The sequence below is a fragment of the Magnolia sinica genome, chromosome 2 (assembly GCF_029962835.1).
Source record: "Magnolia sinica isolate HGM2019 chromosome 2, MsV1, whole genome shotgun sequence".
NCBI classification, from domain to species: domain Eukaryota; kingdom Viridiplantae; phylum Streptophyta; class Magnoliopsida; order Magnoliales; family Magnoliaceae; genus Magnolia; species Magnolia sinica.
In genome coordinates, this window is record NC_080574.1 from 22,910,828 (window position 1) to 22,921,677 (window position 10,850).

The following is a 10,850-nucleotide window of genomic DNA, read 5'->3' on the forward strand; positions in this document are numbered from 1 at the left end:
CCCCACCACAGAAAACAGTAGGGACAGTGACACCTACCGTTGAAACCTCCTGAGCCATCATGATGTTTATTTGAGATCCAACCTGCTTACAAGTTTACACAGACATGGACGAAGGTAAAACACAAATATCAGCTTGATCGAAAACTTCCGTGGCCCCGGGAAGTTTTTAATGGTAGGCGTTCAATCCTAGTGGTTTCTGTGGTGGGTCCAGTCGAGCTTTAGATCTGCGTAATTCTTTGGCTCATGCCCTAAAATGATCTCTCCAAGTGGATGGGCGGTGTAGATACAACACATACATCATGGTGAGGCCCACAGAACTTGGTGACGTCACTTCAGTAGCCAAATTGGGTCTGTAGCTAATCCGCATCCTATTGGCTCATGTCCTTGCATGATCGGGCAAAACGGATGGATGGCATGAATTCTCACAAATATCACGGTGGGCCCACCTAGCTTCAACCGCAAGAACTTCCTGCCACATGGTGTCGCAGGTAATCGGCATCCATGTTTGAGTGCCATCCAAACCGTCCATTTGATCCAGATCCAAAAAAACCCCCTGATCCACAGCTCAAGAAGGCCACACTGACGGTCCCTGTGTTGTCTATTTATCATCTAACCCATTCAACAGGTAGGAACGACCGGGATGAAGTGAAAAACAGAAAGTCAAAGGATTTCAAAACTTACATGGTACACAACAGGTGAACATATGGGTTTTAAATTGATTGTGCTTACTCCCTGTGGTGTAACTTTCTGGAGTATTGGATCAGGTTGATTCTTGGGATGTACGGTGAACATGAGTTGTCCCACCAGACTCAAGGTTTAGATTCCACATGAGCAGAACATGTGGGCCTCAGACAGCTCGGATGTATGGTGATTACCATAGGTTTGAGCGCATGCAATCATTCCCCCAGTTCTATGTAAGGCTGTACACGGGCCAAGCTTAATTCGAAGAGCGGCTGGGCTGGGCCCGGCCCGGCTTGAACAATGACTCGAAGCGAGCCAAGCTTCATGTGACCCCGCTCATTGTGAAAACGAGATGAGTTTAATCACAGTGGATATTGACTTGACTCTGTTGGGGATTTGTGTTGCGGAATCACACAGATCTAGATCTAAGATAGCAATCCAATGACACCAAGCAAGCACAAGAGAACACAAAGATTTAATGTGAAAAATCCTTGTGGGAAAAAAATTACGGCATAAAGCAACAAAATTGCACAATGAAAATAGAAATTACAAAGAGAAATGACTTACCCGATTTGAACAACCTCGAATCTCACCCTTGCTACACCCTTTAGAAATCCTAAAACCCTTTTAGGAATTATTGGAATAACTTTAGAAAGTCTTAGCATGCCCTGGGGCACATTTTTTAAACTGCTTCAAATTTACGTAGTCCGTGCAAAATCCGTGCACAATCTGCGTAACCTTCGACTAGTCAGTGGACCTTTAACCGGTCGAGCAAGCTCCTCGACTGATTGAGCAGCGTAGAATAGCGAAAAACATAGCCGCTGGACTTCGAATCGAACGAGCCTCGACTGGTCGAGTGGACCCTCGATCGGTCGAGCAGCGTAGAAAAAAGAAAAATACAGAAGAGTGAAGACATCTTCTGTAAACAGACTTAACTTGAACTCGACTCGGCTCAATTCGAATATATGTTATATTACATTATATTTAAAAAAAAAGTTAAAACTTAAACCTTATTTTATCTATCAATCTATTTCTTACCATTTTCCTTCCTTACCCAACTCACCACACCTGAATATTTGATTAGGGAGTTGGGTCGGGTGTGGGTTGAGTCAGTTGAGTCGAGTGGCTAGGTTGGGTCGAGTGGCTGGGTTGAAGTGGGTGTGGGTTGGGACGGGTTGTTAGGTTGATTCGGGTGCTGACGGCTCGACTTGAAAGGTTTGGCAAACAAGCTAAGCTCCGATGATAAGGTCAAGACTAAGCTCAAGCTCGAGGAGAGCTTGGCCCACGCGGACCCAACTTGGCTGGATGTACAGCCGTAACGTTGACATTGACTGACGGTTCATTGTTTCCTATGTGTCCAATTTTCTAATGTCCATGTCACCCATTTGGCGAGAGTGCTCGCCCGATTTTTTTGGACCAGGCGATGTTAATAGTGGAACCCACCTGACGAAAGACGTTGCACACGTGTTACATGTTATGACATCTGGCCTAGCATAGCATGACACTTACCAAGGGGAAAAGGATTGGGTGGTGACCCAACACCATCAGGCTAAGAGGAGTTGGTTTTGGGCGCCGTGAGGCCTACTGTGATGCATGTGTTTTATCCAAGCCGTCCGTCCATTTTCCCAGCTCATTTTAGGGCACGAGTGCAAAAATGAAGTAGATCAAAAGCTTAAGTGGACTACACCACAGGAAGCAGTGATGATAAAACGCCATAAGCCAACCAGTACGAACCTTGGGACAAGGAAAGTTTTGGATCAAGCTGATATTTGTGTTTTCCCTTCATCCAGGTCTGTGACCTCATCGACATGTTGGATGGCAAATAAACATTAAGGTTAGCTTCATCATCCACTATTTTCTCTGTTATAAACCACTTGGGCTTCCGATCTGCTTTCATTCCTTGAAATGATCTTGCAAAATGGATGGACAGTGTGGATGTAGAACACATACATCAACTGGGCCCCACTCAGGGTAGTGTTGGGTCACCGCCCAATCCGCTTCCTTATCAAGGTTGTCGATGGGCCCACAAAACAACATGATCTAGATGGGACGCGGATTACGTCCTACCCCACGCCGTTCATCCCTTTTCTCATATCATTTTAAGGTAGGATATTAAAAATGAAACAGGTCCACAAAGCCAGTGGACCACACCGAAGGAAGCTGAAGTGATTATGACACCCACCCTTGAAACCTAAGGGCCACCTTGATGTTTTTTTTACCATCCAACCTATTCATAAGGTCACGTAGACGTGGATGAAGCGAAAAAAAATATATATCAGCTTGATCCAAAACTTCTCAAGCTCCTAAGAAGTTTTTAATGGTAGATCGTTCAATCCTCACTTTGTGGTCCACTTAAGCACTGTACCTGCCTAATTTTTTGTCTCATATCTTAAAATGATCTGATAAAAACAATGAACAGCATGGATAAAACTCTTACATGAAAGTGGACCCCACAGAGCCCCTCCCGGACGGATTACCGTCCCTGCCGGGGTAGTACGCAATCCGCGTCCATCTAGATCAGCTAATTAGGTTGCTAGTGTATGGAGCACAACGGGTGGGGTCCACTTGAGGGAATCTTGGAATAAGTAGACATAGACATGGTAAATTGCTATTGACGCTGATGCCTCAACCTTATGTTTTTGTTTGCAAGCCAAAGGAGTTGATGCTCAGGAAAAGCACAACGGTTGATACACCGGATTCAAACATGTGCACATGGCACACGTTACATCAAACAAAACCGTCTAGATTTTATGACCCACTAGAGATAGATAGTCTTCCAAAATTCATATTGAATGAACGATCCTAACATGTGAATGGTACGAACTTGTTTCTTGGATAAGATAGTTGACTATCCTTCATATGGACCGTTCATTTAATGGCCACCAATCAGCCAATTAGGCGATCGAATTAATATACATTTTAGTTTGCGAGCTGGTTGAGTTGGGACCCACGATTTGGACGGTTTATTTTAACTAACGTGTATGCCAAGTATGTAATTTTATTAGTCTCTGAAATGCCCACCGTTGAAACCTCCCTGGATCCACCTTGATGTTTATATGCCATCCATACCGTTCAAAAGTTCAATCCCGGTGGGATGAAGTGAAAACACAAAATTATTATCCAAAACTTCATCAGCCCTACAAATATTTTAACGGTGGACGTTCAATAATCCTCGATGTATCTTGACTTTCGGGCCACTTGAGTTTTGGACCTGCCTTATTTTTTGTTCCCATGTCCTATCCGGAAAAACGGATGGACAACCTGTCATGTTGACTTCCATGCAACACGTGACTAGAGGGATCCCCTGTAACCCTAAGCACTGTGAGGCCTATCACGAAGTATGTATTATATCCACTCCGTCCATCGGTTGTGTCATTCCATCTTAGAACTTAAAATAAAAAATCTGGTTGGTTCGAAACTCAAGTAGACCACACCGAAATAAACAGTGGGATTGAACAGCAACCATTGAAAAGTTCATGGATAGAGTGGATATAACGCATCCATTACGTTGGGCCCCACAGAGCCTAAGGTTTCAAGGGATTCCTCTACCAGCGGGCCAAGGGAAGTGTCGGCCAGTCCATCCAGATAGCTAGAGATGTCCGACCGAAGTAGCCGAGTGTTGAAATTGGAAAAGGCTCCATGCCACCAACCATCATCGCATTCGTATGACATTGGATGTGATGGCCCATCTAACTCTCTTTCATAGGAGTTATAAAATCATACGCCCCTGATCGCGGATTTCCGATTGTCAAAGAAGACGGCATAGGAAAAGAGAAATAATCCAGTGTACTTACTATAAGGAAGCCGTACCGTGCACCTAGTTGCATTTTTGATTTATTGGCGTCCGCATGACCTATCTGGACCGTCCATTGGGTCCAGTTTACTCTTCTTGCCTGATTTTTGGGCTCATGTCTTTACATGATCTGCCAAAATTAATGGACGAGTAAGATGCCACCCGGGCACGAAGGTGGGTAGGCATGGCAATGTGATCAGTGGGTCAACCAGCTGGACCTGCTTTTGAGATGGGTTCAGGCCAGGATAAATGGGCAGCAAGTAGGCTCAGGCTATATATGTGACCTATTTAAGTAAATGGGGGACACGGATTGGCTAGTGGTCGGTGCTCTTTGGGGTCCACCATAATGTATGTGTTTTATCCACACTGTCCATCCATTTTTACTGATCATTTTAGATCTTGATCCTAAAAATGAGGTAGATCTAAATTCAGGTGGACCACACCACTGGGAAACAGTAGTGATTGAATGTCCACCATTAAAAACCTCTTAGGTCCACCGTAATGTTTATGTCATAAATACCTCGATGAAGGGAAAAATAACAAATATCAACTTAATCTAAAACTTTTGTGGCCCCAAGAAAATTTTAACGGTGGGAGTTCAATCAACACTATTTCTTGTGATGTGGTCCACTTGAGAATCGGGTCTACCTCATTTTTGGGCTAATACCATAAAATGATATGGAAAAAATGGAAGAACAGAGTGGATGAAACACAAACATCCTGCTGGGCTCACAGAACACCAAGGTCACTAGCCAATCTGCATCCTTTGGGGTGAGCTTGGGTTGAACCCTACCCTACCCGAACTTACCCGTATTGGTTATTAATGTGTTGGGTGAGAGCATTGGTCCCATTCAAACCTTAAACAAAATAAAAAAGAAAAGTATATATGAATCTCCTCGTCTATGTAAAAATTTCTTGGCTGGACTAGACTGTGCATAGCCTTAGGGTTTTATTTCATTTTTAAACCTAAGTTGGTCGTGGTGGGTTGAGTCGGTTCAGTCCAGCCACACGCAGGCCCTACCCATTAATAATTAAATGGGTCAAATCGGGCTTGATGAATTTTTAAGTGGATCTAGTCAGGTCCAAAGGATAATGGGTCGTGGGTCAAGCTTGGGCAAGAATTATTGACCCATTTAGTAAATGACTTAGGCTTAGGCTGACCCCCTTTTCTTTTTTTTCTTTTTTTCTTTTTTTTATAATAATTTTTTTAAAAAAACATATGCACCCACCATACACACACGTACACCACCGTAGTGGGATTTCACCACCTATGGGTTTCGAACCCAAGACCTCATGTTGAAACTCCTCGGAGAACCCCAAGCTCAGGCTGACCTAACTCAGTCCGAACACGACCCATTGCCACCCTCAATGGTGAGTCCACAAAGCTTCTTCTCCTCTTTTGTTTTTGTTTTTTTTTTTTTTTTCAAGCTCCTTGCAGCATGTTTTTAGAGAACTTGTATGTGTATAAAAATTAGGATGGAAATTGCATGTTTGGCAAAGTACATTTCCTCATGCTCTTCTCACCTAAATTAATGGCTAATTATAAACATCTCCTTCTGTTTTATGGCAATTATAAACCTTCCCTCTATATTGGATTATTACATATGCTTCTCATTTGTTTCACAATTTTGTTGCAAATTCCCCACACAAAAGCAATTGACTTTGATTTAACCCCTATCTCATACTATAACTATTTGCAGACATTTGGGATTATTGTACTGCATGCATGTCACCCAACCGTTCAATATGCTCACACCATTGTGAAAATGGGACACTACAAAAATTAAGCTGACGGTGGCTAACCATGTGAATTTGGAGGTTTTGGGGTTGTAATCTATTGTTTTATATGGTGCAACACACAAGCTAGTTGGATCAATCTAAATTTTGGGTGTGCAATTTTACATTGGAGCAACTCTACTAGACAAGTTGGATGTTATTTGTACATCAGAGTGGGCTTTCCAGGCATGCAAAATTAACTCTTCATGTTAGGATATTTTTGTCATTCCATCCGGATTTCTCTAATGGTGGCAAATGGGAGGTATGGACATTGGTTCCCGAATGAAATTGACTTGCGGCTTCACGGGTGCCTCTTTCGAGCTATGCTAGTAAGTTTGAATAGGTGTTATGTTTGACTAAAGTTGCCACTAGTCAGTTACTTCATTTCTATAGTTGGCTAGACCTTATAAAAATGCTAGGAAAGAGGATCTGAAGATTCTCCACCCCCAGATGACTATTTGCATTCAGAGATGCAGGGTAAGGAACGCAGTTACAAATAGGGAATGCGTTAGGCACCTCTGCATGCCCGTATTATTAACGTACTCTCTCTACTTCGCATGATTAAATTATCTTCGAGGATTAGTTTCGATTCTTACATTTCGATGATGCAATGGTGTATAGGATAGTATTAAATATGAATCAGCATAAGTTTTTTATGGGCAAGATCCAACTATATTGGCAAGTCACAGATCATACGTTTGCATTGATTGGATGCAAGGATGTATATGTGCAATGCAATGCTTATAATGGAGTGTGACATAATCGGTTGTGTTTTTTATAAGTATGATCCGATTATATCGATAAGCCATAGATCATACGTTTGTATTGATTGGATGCAAGGATGTATATGTGCAATGCAATGCTTATAATGAAGTGTGAGTTAATGGGTTGTGTTTTTTATGGGTAGGATCCAATTATATATACAAGCCACGGAACATATGCCTAAGCCAATTAGGTGTAAGAAGTGATGTAATGCAATACGAAAATGATAAATTCAAATGAGTGTTACACTATGTTAATGTTGGGTTGAATGAAGCTTATTAAAGGTCAAATGATTGGATGAACAATAGTATCTCAAATGCTAGATCGAATGGCTTGGATTAGTGCTCAAGTTGCTTTGAAAGCTTGGGCTTTGGTTAGGCCTAGAATCGGGCTTCTTTTTCACTCTTACTCTCCTTGGTGAAGGGATGGAATGGCTAGTCTATGAATGGCTTAAGGGATTTTCTAAAGCTCTGGATTTTTTAGGGCCTGTTTGATTTTTCAATGCAAGTGTAAATACATGGTAAATGACTAATTATGACACTTTCACCTCTTTGGAAAATTTTGGGAATTCCCACCTAGGAAACTGGTTCAAAAGTGCTAGTTAAAATTTTTGAACCTCATGGTGATGTAGACATATCTGTTCCGTCTATCCATTTTACCACAACATTTTGAGATATGAGCCGAAATTTTTTGTAAATCTAATACTCAAGTGGCTCACACCAAAAGAAACAGTAGCCCTTAGAAGTTTTTAACGGTAAGTGTTTGATTCACTTTTTTTCTGTAGCATGGTCTACTAGAGCTTTGGATATGCCTCATTTTTTGGCTCATGACATAAATTCAGCTGGCATAATGGATGAACGGTGTGGATAAGCGAAATGCATCACAGTGGGACCCATAGATATTTTGCAATGTTCTCAATTTTCGCATTCAAAAAGTAGGTAGTCAAATCAAGTACAGGTGAAAATGTTGTAAATGCACAGGGAAATAATTATTAACCCCTTTGCAGGGTATTTACCAATGTACTGGAAAATCAAACAAGCCCTTAAGATCTATTGAATGATTTAAATGGGAAGGAGCTGTTACTATTTATAGCCTCCAAATCTGATGTTCTGATAATTCTTGACAAATTCGGGGTAAAATGGGCTTAAAAGGTCTGGATTTGGAATTGCCACATGGTATCATCTCAATGGTTGAATTGGATAGTCAAATGGTAAATATAGGTCCAAGATAGGGGCACCAAAGTCAATACATATTAGTGCACACTTGAGGTTTAAAAAAGAAAAAAATTGCACGCTTGGATGGTACCTGCCGAGAGAGGAGGCGTGCCATGTGGCTGGCAGTACCCCGAGCACTGCTAGCCACATGTGGGGTGTTTTGCTGAGCTCCCATACTTGTGTGGAGGTTTTGTTGAAAAGAGTGTTGCATTGCTGTTTCTCTTTAAACTTCGACTGAGCTTGGTTTTGGGCTTGGCTCAAGCCTAGTTTTGGGTTGGGTTTGACTAGGTGAGTTGGCTAGGTTAGTAGATTCAATAGGCTGACCGGATGAGTTGACTTAGTGAGTTGACTCATTGAGTTGTCTCAAGGCTCTAGGATTTAGAGTTCTAGGGTTTAAGGACTATATCAACTTACTTGATTGGGTTGAGCTGGGTCGAGTTTAGGGTTTAGGTTAGGATTAGCCATCAAGTTGATGGGGTTAGTCTAATCCTTAATCAACTTAATTATCCGCCTAGGGGTGTCGACAGGAGGTACTTGCAATAATTCACAATGGAGAGGAGGTATTTAGAATTATCTCATTTTCGGAGGAAAATATTGATACCTTGGTAATTATAGAGAGCAACCATTAAAAGCATTTAAGCAACCTTTGGAAATATGGTATATGCACACACCAATCAAAACCATCTAAACAGTGGACTCATTATATGTCTATAAGACTACATGGGCGTGTAATTGTTAAAGTCCCTTGATATACATTGATACATCATCCTCTAACAGCTTGAACTTTTAGAACATTAACACCCCATCCTCTAATAGCTCGAGCTTTTAGATATAGTAGTTATTTGACAGTAATTAAATTAATAGATGTGTAATTGTTAAAGACTATAGAAAATCACACAAGCAAAGGTATGGAGAGGAGAGTCTTGATATCCATGTATAAGTAAGAAACAAAAAAGAGTGTAGAGAAAAGAGAAAAGGGGGAGACAAAAAGATAACAAATAATTTATTTAAAGAGTAAGAGGAGAGCGAGCTTTTACATATGTTGTATGTGAACCAACTAACTTTAACTTTTATATGGAAGAGGGCTTCTTATTTCCTAATTCTAATTTAGAGATAATAATATTGTTCTAATGATTAAGGGAAAGATTAAAAATGGTAGAAAAATGGCTTGCGAGTACAACAAATCAATTGGTGAAACATCATGATGACGGATGCATGCATGTCTTTTGTTATCTTATTCACACCTATTTGAGTAAGTAATTTTTCTTTTATATTCCTGGTTCTCGGATTTGAAGTAAGATTTCGGGCATTTTCTGTTTTTGTGGTATCAATGTTATGCGGATCTCAACTACTTGTGCATTCAGCTAAGACATTGTAGGATTATGTAGATATTAACTGGTCAGTGATCAAGATTGATGATGTGGAAAGTGTGTGTAATCTTTTTGTTGAGTGCTTCCAATTTCTAAATAGGTTATGCAACCATCAAGATTGACTTTTTTAAGGATGTGGTTGAGATTATTCATTAGGATATTTATCATCAAAGCATGTGGCTTATGAAATTCCTAAAGGTTTCTCACCTTTTAGTTTTGGTCAATGATTGTAACTTTCTTATTTTTTGTTAATGATGGGAGTTTATTATGGTTTGATTAGTGGAACTCATGATTTGGTTTTCTAAACGGCCATTGGGCTTTGGCTACCATCACGTTGAATGGGCAAAAGGCCAAATGCTTGTAGTTTTCCACTTACTTTCCCTTGTACAAATCAATATGTGGGGCCACTATGATGTTTTAATGGCATCCAATAAATCCATTTATGTCCCCTAATTTTCTCATTGAAACCCAAAAATCAGCCTAATTCAAAACTGGAGTAGGACACACCTCAAGGCATAATCTTATTGGGATAGAAACATCCACCACCAAAAACCTTCTAGAATTATGTGGGGCCCGCCATATTTTATATGTACCATGTAATTCATTCAGAAGATGTTTTAAGTATGAATTTACATGGTATGGCAAATCTGAGATTAACCTGAGTTTTGAGATCCAAGGAGAACAGGACGGACACACATGATGGAGGGATTGAATATCACCAAAATGTCATGTGGGCCCGACACTTTGATTTGTAGTTTAAAGCACATCCTATAAACATTGCATGGATCCAAAGGCATGAGAAAAAGGGTTGTACATTGTAGCTTGCACCCGGTTGTAGGTATAAGTCTTCCTCACATAGCTCAAGTAGTAGACAGAGTGAAAGATACTTCGTTTTAACACTGAAGTCTTGGTATCGATTCCGAGTGGGGGTGGCTAACAGTGAAGTGTGAACTGACAGTGGATGTACTAACAAGCTAACAAAAAAAAAAAAAAAGAAGAGTATAAGTCTTCCTCATTATGGTAAGTGTAGATAAATCTAGTTTGAAACTTAAAACCATAGTCGCCCATGGTCATTGAGTGAGTCCCACAAAGAGGACAACATCAATGGATTGGAGATGCTAAAGAATTAGTTCCTTTCACACCCTCCAAAGTGGTATACCTGTAAGAGATCTGAGCCATTCATCAAATAGAGACCACCCTGATCGAGAAAACGAGAGGTCGATTAAACATTAGGTAGGCCAAACTTATGCATTG